The 19,728-nt window shown below is 46.1% G+C and overlaps 1 protein-coding gene across 13 annotated transcripts in view; it reads left to right on the top strand.

Annotated features, from left to right (window-relative positions):
* The window catches only part of LOC119180580 (uncharacterized), a 161,873-nt gene that overhangs the window by 29,582 nt on the left and 112,563 nt on the right, over positions 1-19,728 (top strand). The gene's annotated exons all lie outside the window — the stretch shown is intronic.

The following is a 19,728-nucleotide window of genomic DNA, read 5'->3' as shown; positions in this document are numbered from 1 at the left end:
ACGGTAGGCGCCTGACTTTCTGCGTCTACAGAAAAGAAACACACACCAGACGTTTTCTAAGCTTCAATTCTGTGCACCCATCCTGCCATAATTGTTCTGTTGTGTCTACATTCGTAAAGCGTGCTTGGAGGATTTGTTCTAAGGAAGAAGACGCAGTAGAAGATGTTGAGTTCGTTCGTCGGGAGCTGGCTACTTGCGGGTATCCGCTTTCCTTCATGAACTCGGTGCAGCGACAACTGCAGCATCCTGCTCAGTCACACAGCATTGCTACAAGAAAACGCGCATAGGTGCCTTATGTCCCAGACTTCAGCGAGACCCTCGCTCGGGTATTGCGCGGCTACGACGTCCAAGTGGCTCACGTTCCGACACAAAAGCTCCGAGGCCGTCTTACAATCGTCAAAGATAAGTTGGACAGACATGATTTTCCCGGCGTGGTGTACAAAATTCTTTGCAAAGACTGTGAATACGGATACATTGGCGAAATGGGCAATTACAAAAGAAGGCTCCGGGAACATTTTAATGACGTCAAGAACAAGAAGGTAGCTTCTAATGCCCTCGCAGAACATGTTGCATCTACTGGGGACGCTATCGACTGGGATAAAGCCTGCATCATTGCCACGGAAAGAAAGTTGTTACCACGATTGCACATGGAATCTCTGGCCATTCAAACTACTGCGTATACGTTGAACAGAAATATTGGGACACGCCCCCCTGTGTACGCGCGATGTCTGCAACACGTGATGAAACGTGCATAAGAAGAGCGCACTACGCCATTTGCGGTCACTGTGAACAAGGCTCCCGTGTGGGAATCCAAAACGTCTTTTTAAGTTTTGTGTATTTCACCTTGGTCGGCGTTTTTGTTATTTTGCACTATGTTTGTCCCCGACCAGACGGGATTCGTCGAACTCTTGACTACACACACACGCACGCACGCATGCACGCACGCGCGCGCGCACACGCGCGCGCACACACACGCACACGCACACACACACACACACACACACACACACACACACACACACACACACACACACACACACACACACACACATTGAGTCTGTGGTTTCTGAAAGTGCTGAGCCCTTTCAGAAACCACAGACTCGATTGTTTTCTGTATGATATTCGTGTCACACTGTTTTTCTTTTTTTTTTTCGCTTTGTAAAAAGGCTCGAGAAAGTGGAAAAGCCACGTATCAATACAGTGAACACTTCTAGTACACTCTATTGACGGACCGTGAGCGCGCGTTTGTTTGCTTTTTCACAACTGGGAAAAAATAACAGCGCAACACGTACAGGAAACAATTGAGTCGGCGGTTTCTGAAAGGGCTTTACTACTTGAAGGTCATATTTGGGGGTTTCAGCGAATAATTAAAATTTTTGGTAATAATTTAATTAGATTAGTGGTAAATAAAGAGTAGTCAGAGTATCTACAGGTTAATGCGAATAGTATACGCTCGGTTCAATTCGCTTCTGAAGTGCCTTTCATTTTCAAAATCGGTGTTCAAGTTGCGGGACAGCCATTATATATAAAGTGTTTCTATCAATCCATTTTTGGTGCCATCAAATTGCGTTAGGTTTTTCATTTACATAAATTTGGAATTAAGTTTTTCTTCTTCTAATATGAAAGAGAGCAACGCACGTATCTCTTGTATGGTCGAATTTCATTTGATAGGTACCTATTTTCTGAAAGAAGCTGTTCCGTCTATATGACTAAGTTGTCTGTACTGCAACGAAGCAGATCACAGGGCATCAGAGATAAAACAATGGAAGCCGTGCCTGAAACACATGCTATCTTTTTTTAGAAAAGCTGCTTTTTACAGCATATTCAGTTGTGAATTGTGGTGAGTTGATTTTGTCTATAAATAATAAATCTAGTAAGTTGTAAATACGATTGTGGGATGCTGTGTCAAAGGGACACATTCCAACTTAAAACAACTGTTTATTAGTGTAGTAGCAGCAGCATGGCGAGCATGCTGACACTCTGCTCGAACGGTTAGAGTAACAATGAGAACTTACGCGCTTGGCAGCTTGGGTTTATAGCCGCCGTGACGTAAGCCTCCGGTAATTTTGCACCCTTATCGAAGGCCTGTTGCAGCAAGTGACCATGTCACGCTGGGCTAGATAGGAACGAGGCGGAGGCTGCTCAAGTTTTTGCACAGTGGTTGCCACATCACCCTCTGCGGAGTGCAGAGCTCGCGTGGTCTAGAAATCTGGGAGGCGTACCAGACGTCCAGAGTTTGTCGAAAAAAGGAGCGGGTTGCGTCGTCGGCGCCTGTGGAAGGAGTGACACTGCCCGGTTCATTAGCAGCGAAGTATGCGGGCTTGAGCCTTTCAATCGAGATGGTGACGTCGTTCCCGTTAATGTGCAGAGTGAAGTTCTTGTTGTCGCAATGGCCGACTAAGTAGGGTCTGTTGTAGGGTGGCTGGAAAAAATTCCGTGGTACGGTGAATGATTGTCAACACTGAGTATACCTTGATGCTTGGCTGTAGGGAGGATTTTTAGCTGGCCTGGTGTGGAATGTCTCGTGGAGCCAAGGAGGTGGTTGTGGTGGCAGTTCGGGAGGAGGTTGTAATGTGTCAAAAAGTGGTATAGCGACGTTGGTGATGACAACATTCCAATGAAGGTCGTGCCCTAGGTTCTTGAGCTGGATGTGCTGGCACAGCGAGCCTTACATCTTGATTGTGGACCGGTTTGCCGCACTGAGCCCGAAAGATGCCTGCGGGCGAGGACTTTGCATATAGTCTTGTGGGTAGCAGCAGGTGACATAATTGCTATCGACAAGGAATCGCTGCCTTGTGATTTGGTCGGTGACAAAGATGTGACGGCCTCCAGGTCCACAGCTCGCAGCCGTGCCGAGCAGGTGGTGGACGTTGTCGGGCTCTCACCCCGAAGCATCGGTAGTCGTAACACCAGCCATGCTCATCAAATTGCTGTGACGAGGCGCGGTTGTGGTTTCGGCTTGGAGAGTGGAAGCGTGGGCATCTGTGCTGTTACAGGTGTTGTTCGATGATGTTGAGCTGTATTTCGATGTTGTCGATGTGGTGCGCAAGCTTGAAGAGAGCGGCAAGTTCTTTCGAGTCTGTCATGGCGATGCGGTCTGTTTTCTTGGTCTCCAGATGTGGGATACTGAGATTGATGGCGGCAAGTAACTTCCACATGCAGTGTAATAGGACTGTTCAGCGATTTATTGGCCGGCTTCATTTTTAGGAGCATTTTTTGAAATCTGCTTGAGTACATGGTTTCTTTGCGCTCTGTGATATAATCAGGTACGTGAATCTGAAGGCCACGGCTTCTTGGATCCACGAGCTCCAATAACATGCAGCGTATGTAAAATCTTTTGAGCCGGGGCTCATTTTTCCAAAAGGCTTAATTCCTAGAAATTTCCTTAATGGTGATGCCTTTTTTTGTCTACACCACAGACAAGCACTTCTCATGACGAAAGATATTCATCTGGTCTTGTACGTAGTACCAATAATTAACATTTGACCTTAGAACCGATTTGCCACCCTATGTTTTTTTGCAGCATGTTATTATTTTTGTCACACGAACTCCTTTTAGGGGGCAAGGTGCTTGGCTGTGTATGGACATTTGACTTCGACGAGAACATCCTCACCAATCAAACCATCCGGAGTAGCTCCAAAAAAGGGATTCTCTTGGTCTGCACTCTTTTTACCACAACTTTGCACTCACTTTCAACCAGCTTCAGAGCAACGCACTTGTTGTCCTTTCCGTATCGGATGGCTTCGGAGGCTATTTCCTTGCACAGGATGTCTCCAACTGTGCGGCCCCATCCTGTTGTTGGTTTTATTTTACAAATAACATCGAAAAGGGATGTTGCCAGCCTCTTGCGCTTTTCCTGTTTCCAGAAACTTAATCCACTCTGCGAAAGCAACATCCATGTTGCTTTCAGCAGGTCGTCTATCTTCTCGGACTCGAAGGCATCTCTTCAATGTCTTATGTCACCTTTTCGCCATGGACCTAATGAACAGTTAGTAGCTGAAATAAGGCTTCTTCATCACAAAGCAATCGAAAAACAGCACAGCATAGTGTATCAGTGGATACCAGGTCATTGCGGTATATATGGCAATGACCGCGCAGATGAGGCCGCTAGATCTGCACACGATGGTACCCAATACACAGCCATCCCGTTCTCAAGAACCGACGCAGCTACAAGACTTCGTTCGCTCGCACGTGACCTCACACTGGTACAGTGGAACTCAACAGACTTCACAGACGCGCGCCTGCATAACTTGGATCCCGATCTGCAGCTTCGTCTTCCCCCAAGGATATCTCGAGCTGAGGAGACTCTTCTATGCCGCCTGTGGCTTGGAGTGGCTTTCACGAACGCATACTCTTATCCCATTAGGATGGCCAGCTCTCCTACATGCACTTACAGCAGTTGCGAAGAAACCATCGCGCACCTTCTGTGTGAGTGCACCCATTTCAACGTGCAAAGACAAGAACTCACTGCAGCTCTGGATAGACTAGATGATCGGCCTTTGTCGGAATAAAGGATTCTGGGTCATTGGCCGAGCCCATCCTCAGCCCAGAAGGCTTTGAAAGCTTTGCTGCGCTTTTTGCGGACAATTTCATGAAGAGAAAGCAATTTCATGAAGCTCTCAAAAGAAGTTGCTATAGCATCGGGCTCCATGTCTGGCATACCGTAATCATCAGCACCGGGATGAGGCTGTTTGACTCTGCCTTGGAAGCAAGATGTGGTTGATGGTACCTTCTTCGGCAGTTTTTTCTTTGGTTTTCGTCGAGCAACTAATGCTTTCACGAATGATGCTGTACATTTTCTAAACTTTCCTCCTGAAATTCTGCGTGCAATAGTTTCATGATAAGACTCTTTGCAGTTCGCCGATAAACAAGCAGCAAAACGCCTTGTTTTGTAGGACACTTTCATCGAATAGTGTATTCGTTTTCCACCAACAGATTTTTCCACGATGAAGTTGTAATGCTCGGTGTTATTGTTGTCTACGTCCATTATAAGGCTTGCAGCGTTTGCGGCCACCCTGCTCCTGGTAACACGAATTTGCGGCCACCCTGCTCTTGGTAACACGTCACGATCCCGATGTCACGGGGTCGTGACGTGGCCGAAGACAGGAGACTTCGTGTTGGGATTTAACTGTTTATTTGGGCAAACCTGTGCCCGGTAAACCGAAAGTCCAATTACAGCAGCAGTCTCGCACAGATAGCAGTCTCGGACTGATAGCAGCGAACGGAGCGTCGGCCTTCGATCAACAACTGACAAGCGGCGAAGCGCGTCGGCATTTATACTCCCGCCGTCGAATGTTCTAGCGCTACCGCTGGCGGTGGCGTACGTTCCAGAACAATCTGTACCATTCGCACAGTGGGCGTGATCTTATCGAAATGATCTACTACAGTCCGGAACCCTCTCGAAAACTGCAGGCGCGGTTTGCGCTGAGAATCGTGTGGTGTTTTGGGACGATAACAAAAACTTGGGAAATGGAACGTGGCATTGCCCCCCTCTGAAAAAGGCATCGTCTCGATGCTTTAACTAAAGATGAAGGTACAATAATAATGCAAGAAAGTACAATGAATAAATTACGATACAACAATAATACAAAAAAAGCACTGTTTTAGTTTGTTAACGCGCATGAAACGGCTTGAGGCGTGCGACATGGACGACTTCAGGTCGCGATCGGCGTCGTTGAGAGTTCGTGATGCCGTCGAGGACAACCTCGTAATCAAGTGGGCCGAGACGTCGAACCATTCTGTACGGTCCGAAGTACCGTCGCAGAAGCTTTTCACTTAGTCCACGTCGGCGTATCGGCGTCCACACCCAAACACGTTCACCGGGCTGGTATTCCACGAAGCGTCGTCGAAGGTTGTAACGGTGGCTGTCGGTCGTCTGTTGATTCTTGATACGGAGCCGCGCAAGTTGTCGGGCTTCTTCGGCGCGATGAAGGTACTCGCTCACATCGAGGTTTTCTTCGTCGGTGGTGTTGGGTAACATGGCATCGAGCGTCGTTGCCGGGCTCCTTCCGTAGACCAATTTGTATGGAGATATCTGCGTCGTCTCCTGCACCGCCGTGTTGTATGCGAAGGTCACAAACGGAAGAATGGCGTCCCACGTCTTGTGTTCGACATCGACGTACATTGACAACATGTTGGCGATCGTCTTGTTAAGCCGCTCGGTGAGGCCGTTGGTCTGTGGGTGGTACGCTGTCGTCCGGCGGTGGTTTGTTTGGCTGTACGCCAAGATCGCTTGAGTTAAGTCGGCAGTGAATGCCGTTCCTCTGTCGGTGATAAGGACCTCCGGGGTGCCGTGACGTAGGACGATATTTTCGACGAAGAACTTAGCTACCTCGGATGCACTGCCTTTTGGCAGGGCTTTTGTCTCGGTGTAGCGAGTAAGGTAGTCGGTAGCTACCACGATCCACTTGTTTCCGAAAGCCGACGTCGGGAACGGCCCCAGTAGGTCCATACCAATCTGCTGGAAAGTCGGCAAGGTAGATCAATTGGCTGCAGAAGTCCCACTGGCCTTGTCGGCGGTGTCTTGCGTTGCTGACAGTCCCGGGATGTCCTCACATAACGAGTGACGTCGGTGGTAAGACGCGGCCAGTAGTACCTTTCTTGTATCCTCGCGAGCGTGCGAGAAACACCGAGGTGCCCTGCCGTCGGATCGTCGTGCAGGGCCTGCAGGAGTTTTGGTCGCAGAGCTGAAGGCACCACAAGGAGATACTTAGCCCGAAGCGGTGAAAAGTTTTTCTTTTGTAGAAGACCGTTTCGTAGAAAAAACGACGCAAGTGCGCGCTTGAATACCTTCGGGACTTCGGCGGTCCTGCCTTCGAGGTATTCTATTAGGGCCTTAAGTTCCGGGTCGGCCCGCTGTCGTTCAGCGAAGTCGTCGGTAGTTCGTCGCACAGCAACCGCACCTCCACCGGTTGCTGCCCTTAGTTTCCCGGATACGGGCTAGGAGACCGGCCCCGCGTTGGGCCAGAGTACTGTCGGTGGTGCGGTGACGTGCGGCGGCTGGGCGACGGCGAACGCGAAGGGCTTCGTGGTGTCCACCGAGTTCCTGTCAGGTAGTCGGCGATGTCACGTGGTCGTTCTCCTGGCTGTGGGTGCGGTGCATTGACGGCGAAGCCACGCAGTCCCATCTGTCGGTACTGGCAACGGCGGTAAGTGTGCCCGGCCTCGCCGCAGTGGTAGCACAGTGGGCGGTGGTCAGGGGTGCGCCAAACGTCGGTTTTCCTCGGCGCACTGCGCTGACCCGCTGGTGAACGGTAGGTCGTCGGTGGGGGTGGTGGCGGCGGTGGTGTCCGGCGACAGAAGTGCGACGGGGCGGCGTTTTGACGTGGACGGGGAGGAGCGTTGTGGCGCACTGCAGCGGCATAGCTCATAGTTTCTGGCTTGGGCAGTTGTGTTTGGGGAATTTGAAGTGATTGCCGAACTTCTTCTCGCACAATGTCGGCGATTGAATCCACTTGAGGCTGCGCCGAAGGCAACAGCTTGCGCAGCTCTTCCCGCACGATCGCTCGGATCGTTTCACGCAGGTCTCCGGAGTTACTGGCTTGAGCAGCAGCGCAGTCTGCAGTCAGGCGACGATTATACTGTCTGGTGCGCATGTCCAGGGTCTTTTCAATAGTGGTCGCTTCGGCTACAAATTCTTGGACGGTTTTCGGTGGGTTTCTCATCAGCCCCGCGAAGAGCTCCTGTTTGACCCCTCGCATGAGGAAACGAACTTTTTTCTCCTCAGGCATGTCTGGGTCAGCGTGACGGAATAGTCGGGTCATTTCTTCTGTGAAAATGGCGACATTTTCATTTGGTAGCTGAACCCGGGTCTCTAGTTGAGCAGCGGCCCTTTCTTTGCGAGCGACGCTCGCGAACGTTTGCAGAAATGCGCCGCAGAAGACATCCCACGTTCGGAGCGTGGACTCGCGCTCCGAACGTGGGATCTTTACCCAGCACCTCCACCAGATGTCACGGAGTCGTGACGTGGTGGAATACAGAAGACTTCGTGTTGGGATTTAACTGTTTATTTGGGCAAACCTGTGCCCGGTAAACGGAAAGTCCAATTACAGCAGCAGTCTCGCACAGATAGCAGTCTCGGACTGATAGCGGCGAACGGAGTGTCGGCCTTCGATCAACAACTGACAAGCGGCGAAGCGCGTCGGCATTTATACTCCCGCCGTCGAATGTTCTAGCGCTACCGCTGGCGGCGGCATACGTTCCTGAAGAATCTGTACCATTCACACAGTGGGCGTGATCTTATCGAAATGATCTACTACAGTCCGGAACCCTCTCGAAAACTGCAGGCGCGGTTTGCGCTGAGAATCGTGTGGTGTTTTGGGACGATAACAAAAACTTGGGAAATGGAACGTGGCAATATCTTCCTGTTTGGAAGATCAGAGAAAATATGTTTTCTTCTCTAGCTTTGATCCCAAAAAACCAAAGAATCACATGACGATTTATCTTCGCCAACGAAAAACGAGCACTGCCCTAAGACGGCTTATTGTTGTGCAGATGACAAAGCCCCTATAGTTGACTCGGAAGTGTCAGAATGTTACTTGCCATCTTTGCCGATGAGTGCAGCAAAACCATGCGAGGAGTACTCAACGGACCCAAATATCAGAGGGGAGGCTGACATTGGAGGACACCATACTGTTCAGATTCGGCACCTCTCAAGCAGCTTGCAAAAGGACGCCCTCCATGTTCTTTTCCAAAGCACTTTGGCGGATATGAACTGTATGTCTGAGGTCTTCAAAGCTCCTTGTATGCTGGATGCGTTGAAGAAAAGATGTGATACACACAAACACGCCACCAAACACTCAAACCTCTGGCGGCTGTGATGATAATACACCTGCAGTGTATTATTAACACATCCCTCCCTGGCAGCAATGTCCAGTCACTTGTGACTGGTCTTTCAAAGACATCATAAAGGAAAATTGTCCAAGTGCACTTGTTGAGCAACATTTCTCGGCCCTTGAACACAAATATAAATCAACCGCGTTCTTCTCTGATGGCTCAAAGTCTCAAACATCTGTATCTTGTGCAGCCTATGGACAAAAGTTCTCGGACACCAGAACCATGCATACACATACCAGCATTTTCACAGCGGAAGCCTATGGTATCCTGCTTATTATACAACACATTAAACAACGCAAGATACAAAAGTCTATAGTGTACACAGATTCTTTAAGTGTTGTCAGGGCCCTGTCTTGTGGCAAGTACAGCAAGAATCCTACTTTCAACAAGCTCCTTAACGAAATCTATGCAGCCTACAACCTAAAACTTTCTATTGTTATTTGCTGGGTTCCAGGTCATTCTGGAATTGCGGGCAACGAAATAGTGGACACGAATGCATGAGAAGCCGCTGGTCGGCAAACCATAGATATAACCTCTGTTCCGGGTGTAGATCTAAAACCTGTTGTACGTAGAGGTCTACGCAACCACTGGCAAGCTGAATGAGACAGAGAAGTCGACAACAAACTCCACCTTGTAAAACCCCAGCTGAGAAAAGTTATCCCCCCAAAACTCAACAGATTCGCCGAAATCACTCTAACACGGCTCAGAATAGGCCACACTTATGCCACACATAAACACCTTTTGACAGGCACTGATCCACCTACATGTATACACTGTGGAGAGAGTCTAACCGTTGTGCATGTCCTCATACAATGTCCTGTGCTTCACCAAGCACGACTGACCCATTTCAGGGAGCTCTATCGATATCATATCCCACTTCATCCAGCGCTGTTTTTATCACTTGATGCAGTGGTTGACCTTAAGAGACTTCTTCATTATCTTGGGAAAGTGAAATCTTTAACAATTATATCATTCCATCCTAGGCACCAGACTGCGCCTCAAGTGTGAGGTACCGCCTGGTGCATAAAAAGTATGTCTGAGCCTTCGCAGTTCTTGCTCAGGCAAGGACTTCAGCTGCGAGGGTCTTGGGCCTTGCAGACTAATTTATCAGCACAGACTTCAGCCAACAAAATGAACTTTTTTTTTCAACAAAGTGACATTCTTTCTAAATGTACTGTGTTTTAAATGGTTCGTAGATATTTGTTTTAATTTTTAATCATGTTTTAATCATTTGTTTTAATTTTTAAACTAATAACCGAAATGAAACAACACTTGTACTGGCGCTCTTTGGCCTTAGATGCCCTTGCGCCAATAAAACTTAACGTAATAATAATAAGCTTAAATTGAGGACGACGCAGAGAGTGATGGAAAGGAAAATAGTAGTTGTAACCTTAAGAGTCAAGAAGAGAGCAGAGTAGATCAGGGAACAAACCAGGGTTAAGGATATCATAGTTGAAATCAAGAAGAAGAAATGGACATGGGCTGGGCATGTAGCGCGTAGGCAGGATAACAGCTGGTTTAAGCATAACTGACCGGATTTCCAGAGAAAGCAAACGGGTTAGGGGGAGACAGTAAGTTAGGTGGGCAGATGAGATTAGGAAGTTCGCGGGTACATAATGGCAGCAGCAAACACAGGACCGAGTTGAGTGGCGGATCATGGGAGAGGCCTTTGTCCTGCAGTGGACGTTGTCAGGCGGATGATGAATATTAACATTGAGGTAGCGTTACGTGTACTCAGGTTACTCAAGAAACCATCGAGCTGAACAATTGTCACTTTCTTTAAGGGTCGGTAGGCTCCACAAACAGGCAATGACTCAGCACAATTACGACGCACCTGCACATTCATTTGTGTGCCATGACGCGTAGGAAACGCTGAGACATCGTTTAGAATCTCAGTAATATGTTACAAGCACTCAAAACGCGCTTTCGTAGGCTACGACGCACGCGCCCGAAATAGAGAGGTTCTCGACAGCTTCAGTATACTACACCATCGCCGCTATGATTACCCGCCAGAACCCAAGACGTTGCCATGCCATCCGGCTCGGCCGCTTCGTTCGTTCCACTGCCCCTAGCCCCTTCTGACTGCACTAGCGGAACAGGCGGGCGCCGGGGCCTCGCTGCCACGTCGGCGCCGCAACCACCCCGGCCGTCCGGCCACTGGTAGGTGTTCTGTGGCCTGGGGCGACCGACAAGACACGCCTCCCCTCTCTGCCTCGCCTTCAAATGGAATACGTTGCGTACGGCAATTTTGCATTCGAGAAATTGTGCGCATCTTCGGAGATGTTTTCCTTCCTCTGTGGGTCGCGCTCACGAGGAGACTTCGTTGGCTCCGTGCCGGCACTGACGATTGCAGGGGGCCTTATTTATGGATCTGCGTGCGCGGTTAACGTTCATTGGCAGTGTGCGTACGCAGGGTTATCGCGGACAGCCGAATGAAACTGTAATTAACAAGTTGCATTATGTGTGTTTTTGTACTAGCCCGCGTTATGTGAATGATAGAATAGGTTATCAAAGGTGATTGGGCGCTTATTGCACATTGTGTCGGCACTGTTGAAGGCATAATAAGCCACCTTTAGATGTGGTTTCGTCTAACCTTTAATAAATTTTGCATCAATAATCGTGGTGCAGCATGCGTCCACTTGCGCAAACTTGGAAAAAATATAGACCATGTGGAGAACACATCGACGTATTAAATAAATATTGCCACGTGTTCCATTTCCCAAGTTTTGTTATCATCCCAAAACACTACACAATTCTCAGCGCAAACCACGCCTGCAGTTTTCGAGAAGCTTCCGGACTGTAGTAGATCATTTCGATAAGATCACGCCCACTTTGCGAACGGTACAGATAATAATTCTGGAACCTGTGCCACCGCCAGCGATAACGCTAGAACATTCGACGGCAAGAGTACAAATGCCGACGTGCTTCGCCGCTTGTCAGTAGTTGATCGACGGCCGACGCTCCGTTAACTGCTATCTGTGCAAGACTGCTACTGTAATCGAACTTTCCGTTTACCGGGCACAAATTCACCCAAATAAACAGTTAAATCCCAACATAAAGTCTCCTGTCTTCGGCCACGTCACGACCTTGTGACAATATAATAATTTTATTATTATAGGTGATATAGCTCCAGGTGAAGACTTAGTAGGGCATAGTAAGTATGTGGGAAATTGAATAAAATGAACATGCCTAGCAGGGAAAATAAAGAACTTTGATTATGCAATAACGGCGGTGCGTGTGCCGGGGCCGCCGCCATGCACGTTTTTGCTCTCATTTGTGGTTGATGTTTTGGGGGTTTGTCTGCATCTGTGGTGACTTTCTGCTTAGTAATGAAATAGAGTGAGTGAACGTGGATTTGTACATGGTATGCACAGTGATTCTGTAGCGTACATAAAGTGATGATATCCCAAGGGCTCTAATGCGTGACAGGGGAAGGGGTCGCAGAATGGAGGAAGGAAAGGCATATATTGCTAAAACAGATAAATTCACTTTTAACAGGGGAGCTGTTTTAAGGTTGGAGTAAGTCCGCGTAGTGTACGTCATGGTCTGTCGTCTGGTAACTCGCACGGGGAAAGCCACAAAGAGCCGTTCGCCCTGTCAACCAGGCACTACACTTTCCTTGGTTGGAAAACACGGCGGAGGAAAAAAAACGGTTGGTAAGGAGCCTCAACAAGCCTCATTTGTTATTCAAAACAATTCCACATCAACGTGTCCTGTAATTTTTTTACCGGTTGGCATGTTACAAAACTACAATTTTCAGGTTCTGTGTCACCCGGTATATGAGTCATGCCTCATGACAATACATAGTTGCTTGCAATGTCTGTTTGTTGTTTTGTTTTGTCTTTTTATTGTGTCTAAGTAAAGTTCTTATAGTGAAATGTTTTTAAAATTATTGCTACAATTTCGTTTCCTCGCCGAATTGTTACGTCCTGTTCTACATACTTCATCTTTCGTGGCTGCTTTCAGTGACTTAGAAGTATGGCAGCTTGGGCTAGTTGGTATAGCATGACGATAGTTATAGCGCGAGAACAAAACAACGACACAGAGACAAGAAGGACTTTCGTCCTTTTTTCGTGTCCTTCTTGTCTCTGTGTCGTCGTTTTGTTCTCGCGCTATAACTATCGTCATGCTTTCAGTGAGTAAGAAAGGCAACAGATCAAGTCACAAGTCTAACGCTTCCAGCGATCACCACGTTATCATTTATCCATAATGACCATGAATAAATATGGAAACTTCATGCAGATTTCTGCCATGTATTTTGCAGCATTTGACACGCACATCGCAGTCGCACTTTATAGTTGGCTATGCTGACACACATGTATATAAGTGAAACATACCTTGACTGCTTAATTTAAAATCGCACAAAATCTTTTTGCACTTCGCATTTTACTCTGTCGAATAGCTGAGTGAGTTATTTGGATGTGTTTTGTTAAAATAATGCCGAAATTGAGCTCTTTCTCTCTATGTCGCTCTTTTTGTAGTAACTATAGGCAGCATGGAAATTGTTATTGGACTTGCTCACAATGAATATTTTAATATTTTTAACAGTACTCGCGCATGAGTCAGTTGAATAGCTTGAAATAGTTGTAGAACCACTTGCTACTTGGCGTGCATCATTTGACGCACTCAGCAGAGTTACTGGCAAGTATTCTGACTCTATAAGCAGTGGTAACATGACCTTTCAGATAAGAGTTCATACACTCTTCAGAATTGGTTCGAAAGCAGGTCAATAATTACATGGTGTATATAGATTTCTTACGAGAATAGTTTCCGCCAATTCGAGCTTCGGTTCCAATTTCCCAGCGATTCCGCAGCCTCTGAGGCTAGAAATATGCCTTCATAAATTATTTTTGTTCGTCATCTATAGTTCAGTATCCACAAAAAGTGTTCCGCTGCTAAAAGGCGCGAAAACGAACACGGGCATACACTTCGCGTTAGGCCTGTTTTCCCGCGTATATAGAAGCAGCTTCTTCAACATAAGTTTTAGGTATGCTTTCAGCAACAAATCCACGCTGCCGTCTCGTGCAAAAATTAGTTACGCTGCACAGGCAAAAACCAAGCTCGGTGAGCATCTCCTTTAATGAATGAGCAATCGAAACCAACTAAAATTCGATCGTGCATGTTTTTTTTTTCTTCGAAAATAGCTATGTTATCCTCGGAATCCCGCTCAGTACTTTTTCTCGGAACATACATTTTACGAACAAGGCCGGAACCCCGTCTTGTAATAGGCACACGTTGTGCGCCAATGAAAGAACTGACAAGTGACGTGCCGTCCCTTCAACTCCGTACTGTATCTGCACCTCTAATTAGTTTTTAGAAAGAAAATTTATTAAATTTATTTAGAATGTCGGGGTGTTGTGCACGCTTACGGAATTTTTTCAACGCTTTAGTGAGAGGACGCACGCTGCGCCTTGAATATATCGCAGCAAATGTTATTAAGGCTGATAATAACCGCACTTCAAAGCGACATATTGTACCTTCAGCAGTTCAGACGAAATCTGCAATCAGTAAACAAACGTCCTTGATGAATGATTGTATCACTCATATTACGGCAGCACTGTAAAAAGACGCGCAAAGCGGTTTCAAGTCGTCGATTGACAGTTTTAGCTCAACAGCCATGCGTGCGCAGGTTGCCATTGGATTAACAGGCGCACGTATAGATGATTTCTAGGCGCACGTTGTCCGTGTCACGGAGCCTCCATCTACAATAAATATGCTCACAATAAAGAGTTAAATCACGTTACCAGGCATGCAGGCGGACATTTTTGTGGGGGGAGGGGGGACAGGACGGGCCCGGTTCGCTACACCTTTGCTATGCCACTGCACGTTACGCTAATATGATAAGTAAATACGGCATGGGTCCGTAGTAGTGCTCCTCCTCTTCTGCTCGTTTTGCTTAAAGTGCGTCCTGGAATAGGTCTGAGGGCAAAAGAACTAGATAGGCGGGAAGATGACTATACGAGCGCTCTTGTATTATTTCACTAAAGTATCTATCCTGATCGGCAGGTGTATCGTAAACAATGCCTAGGCTGGCAAGCAACAATACGGCGTGACACCTTGCATAGTAGTTTTTTTAAAGGCCTTCGTGGTGTTTGGATGGTTTTACTGAATTTAGGAGCGCCGAAAGCACAACGAACGAGAGAGGAGAGGTGTACCGACTCTAATCTACCGAGTCCCGTAGAGTATTTGGGTTCTGTACCTTCCTAAATTTCTAGTTTCCACAACTATTTCTCGAATGCAGTACTACCAAACAAGCAGCGCACTCCAGAGACAGAGAGGAGGTGCCGTCGCCGCCGCGTCGAGACAGGCGCCGACGCAATCGTGTGCAGTGGCGCCAGGACACACAGGCACAGCATATTGTGACGAACGACGAACTAAAAGCATGCCACCAGCCGCGTGATCTTTGTCGTATTCTACACGCCAGTGTTGTGGAATGGGTGCCTCCATTTCACTCCAATTTCGTTCCAGGGAATTAAGACTTGCCGAGATTCCATTCCTGTAATTCCTTTATGTCGGAAAGGCATATTGACAGGTTTATTGAGTTAAGAATGAACGCCCCATAAAGCTGACATCAACCGATGAAACAAAAACTGCAAAAAAATTTACGCATTGCTATTTTTGAGCATGTTGGTAAACGGAACTCAAAAACACATTGAGAGCCAACATATTGAGCGCATTGCTTTGTCGTCTGCCTTACGTTGTTTGTAAGCGCTCTATATGTTTTCGAGCGTTTATTTCGTGTGAACAAATATATACGCCTTGGAAGGGGAAGAATATCGCGAATCCGCGCCCGGGTCTATAGTTCGAGTTTGCAGAAGCACGCAAAACACGTTACCAAAGTCCAGGGCTAGTAGCTTGATGACAAATCTCATGCAATAGCTCACCCTTCTGATTACTACCCTCAACTCTATTTTTGTGCGGTCACCTCACCCCCTCCCCCATCTGATGTAGGATGGCTCCCCCGGTTATCAAACTAACTGAAGGCTTTTATGTACAGGAAGCTTGCATGCCATAGTGCCCGTTATTTCCAACGGATTGAGGACTCCGTTGCGATGGTTACAAATATTCAACATACTCATAGTAACTCACTCGTGTTCCTACTCGTTGCTACTCACACTCAAAGCAACTCACTCACCTTCGCAGTCAAGTCTACTCACGCTCATGAGTACTCACCCACGTTCGTACTTACTCCTACTCACATTCATGAGCTCTCACTCACTCCTAATCACACTCATGAATACTCACGAATACTCACACTCATCAGTACTCACTCATGTTCAAACTCACTTTTACTCACACTCATGAGTACTCACTCACGTTCATACTCTCTCCTTCTCACACTCAGAGTACTCACTCACGTTCATACTCACTCCTACTCACACTCACAAACTCTCACTCATTGCTACTCACACTGATGAATACTCACTCACGTTCATACTCACGGATACTCCCACTGATGAGTACTCACTCACGTTCAAATTCACATATACTCACACTCATGAGTATTCACTCACGTTCATACTCATACTCACGCTCAAAGTACTCACTCACGTTCATACTCACTCTTACTCATACTCAAAATACTCACTCACGTTCATACTCAATTCTACTTACGCTCAGAGTACTCACTCACATTCATACTCACTTATACTCACACTCAGAGTAGTCACTCACGTTCATACTCACTCCTATTCACACTCAGAATACTCATTCATGTTCATACTCACTCCTACTCACACTCATGAGCACCCACTCACGTTCATACTCACTTCTACTCACACTGAAAGTACTCATTCACGTCCATACTCACTCTTACACATACTCATGTGTACTCACTCATGTTCTACTCACTCCTCATACTCATTAGTACTCACTCATACTCACACTCACCACGTTCAAATGAATATGAATGAGTGTGAGTGAGTGTACTCATGACTGAGTATGACGAGCTATGGATTGGACAAGATCTTCACAGGGAGGAGGAGATGAATCATACAAAGTTTGCCTTTTCTTGGTGTTCGCTGTTCCTGGCTGGTCACGTTTCCTGTACTTGAAGTTTCTGGCTGGCATTTTCCGCTGGCTTGATTCGTGCCGACAGGGAACAACGTCGGTAACATGTGCTGCTGCCACACAGCACCATACACAACAGAAACAGGTCGCAAGATGACCACGACCTGGGACCCACGCCGAGAGTGGCGCTGCGGTTCCAGGCGCTGCCAGTGAATTGTAGGGAGAAAACTCATTTTTGACTGTTGACACTTCGGCTGTCCTGTTCAAGCTGCCTTGAAAACGAGTTGGTTTGGTCGCGCACTGCACGTGTTCTGCGCATGTTTTTACGGGTGTCATGGCGTGCTAAGCGTTCCAAGATCTACCCAATTGAAGGCTCCTTTCTTTCCTGCATTGTGGCGAAGGGGCAGCGCATACTCAGCCTTGTGGGAGATGGGAACAAGTGATAGCAGACGGTGTGGCGTTCAAAACGCCCAAAAAACAAGAGGCTGAATTATTACAAGGCCGAATGTCAGAACGATGAAAAAATTGAAATGTTGAAAAAATATAATTGCTGAAAAATTTAAAATGCCGAAACATCAAAATGCCGAAAATACCAGCACCTTGCTATAGTAGAAAATAGTGTCTAGCTGTGATTGAGCATCCACTGGCCTGCACGCTTTTGCGCTCGCTTTCGCCCTCTTTTTTAATAACCATGAATTCCCTTCGTATATGGGTCAAGCCTTTAAAAACAAGAAAAAAATATATTTCCTTGTTCATTCAATTTGATACAGATAAATTGTGTGCAATGCCTCCCAGGAACCCTTAAAACATTCACTATGTCTCGACTGGGAAGCGCAGCTGCCAAACGATCTTGGACAACTGATCTTTCGTCACTTCTGCAAAGATTAATTGCCAAGAGAATATGCTTGATGATGATGATTCTTTCGTTGTAAATACTTCAAAATTTTTTATAATTTCAATTCGAGTTGAAACGAAGTTCAACAAGGTACTATTCATTCAAATGTTCGAAGCATTCCAATATTTGCACAAGCCTAGAATCTATGCATACATCTGTTCGAGACCTTGATGTACAGTCGTAGCAAAGTCCAGTACAAGAATAAATGTGGGCGTGCTGGTTCTGCTGTGGCAGTTGCCACAGCAGAACCAGCACCCAAAACTCTTCGAAGGCTCTAAATATGCTTTCACTCCACACTTGTTCAGAACAGATCACCATTAGCCTGAGTAAACCCACTGTGGGGCGAAGGCTTGTTCTATGTTCCTTTAATCAACTCGATCCTGTGGTTGCTGCTTTCACGTTGTACCCGCAAACTTGTTTATCTCATTAGGCATACTATTCGTCTACCCTTTGCACGGAGTGGAGCACATTCAGCAAGCACACTCGAATCATGAATGGCAGTTTGCCCTAATCCCTGAAGAGGAAGGTATACGACAGCTGCATCTTAATGGTACTTACCTACGGAGCAGAAACCTGCAGGTCTACAAAGAGTGAGGACGACTGAGCGACTGAAGGAAAGCAAAATGATAGGTGTAACCTTAAGGGGGAGATGCGGGTTGAAGAACGCAAGTTTTTCTAGGATATGCCTGTTTTTTGTTTCTATTTGCTTTCACTATATTAGAGTTTTCTCTTCTTTCACGACAAAAAACTTACGATTGTAATTAAACTGGAAGTAGGTTTATATCGATTTTAAAGAGCACAAGGTGGCTATTTAAAACTAAAATGAGCTCATTGTCTAGAGTCCCCGAGAAATTGTAGCTTGGCTGCTTGTCATTACATTTTCCAAGAGGAGTTCACTAAAGTCATAGGCTCAATATAACGATTGCCAATATATATATATATATATATATATATATATATATATATATAAACAATTCTTTGCTGCATTGATGAGCTTTGACTTGTACTTATAAAATGGTTTTTTCTCAAGATTCATATATGGGCAACTTCTTGAGTTTAGACATCATGTTTTTAGTGCATCAAGGAGCCACATCAGGATGGATTTCGTCCACATATTTGTTATGTAATGATGAATGTGAAATGTGATGTGTGATGAACTTGTGAAAGGTGTAATTATCTAATTAAAACTTTTTATGCCTATATAAGTATTATTAAGCTAAAGCAAACAATTAGTGTGGGCTGAGTATTATAAAAATGCTCACATAGTAATATTTTTGGTCCATTAAAATGTGTTATACACACTTTCTTGATAGTTATTTGCATTCTACATTTAATGTGGAGCAATATGAGACATTAATGACTGAGAAACTTAGAAGCTTAGTGGCTTAGAAAGTTTGCTAATAATGAACTATACTTACCATAAAACAGAGCAACTTATATTAAATTCAGGTACATATTTGAAATTAGCATAGAAGCTTATATATGTGTGGCAAATATTTTATTGGCCTAGGTTGCAGATAAGACACTTTTTTTTTTTTCAAACTGTATCTCCCTTTAAAGGACAGGAAGAGAGAAAAATAGGTCAAGGAACAAATGGGGGTTAAGGGTATTATAGTTGAAATCAAGTTGAATCAAGACATGGGGTGGGAACGTTGGCAAGATAACAAGGTAACTGACTGGATTTCAATAGTTAAGACTCATCACAGGCAAGGATGGTCAGGCGCAACTGTAACGATTTGGTAGATTTGGCCTATTGAGTAGGCCGTAGCACCCCCACTTCGGTTATTCATTTACTTTTTTGCTTTCCTTCTCATCTTTTTTTTGCCCTTTCCTTCTCCCCTATGGGCAGGGTAGCAAACCAGTTGACCAAAATTTACTTTCTCTCTCATAAACATAAAACAACTGACAGAAGAGATTCATAAGCAGGATGGGACCATCAACTTATCCCAATTTCTGCACTGAGTGATGATTTTGCTTTAGAAGCATGA

This window comes from Rhipicephalus microplus, chromosome 10 (assembly GCF_043290135.1).
Source record: "Rhipicephalus microplus isolate Deutch F79 chromosome 10, USDA_Rmic, whole genome shotgun sequence".
In the NCBI taxonomy this organism is placed as follows: Eukaryota; Metazoa; Arthropoda; class Arachnida; order Ixodida; family Ixodidae; genus Rhipicephalus; species Rhipicephalus microplus.
Note: the sequence above shows the minus strand (reverse complement) of the source record. Positions and strands in the feature narration are given on the sequence as shown.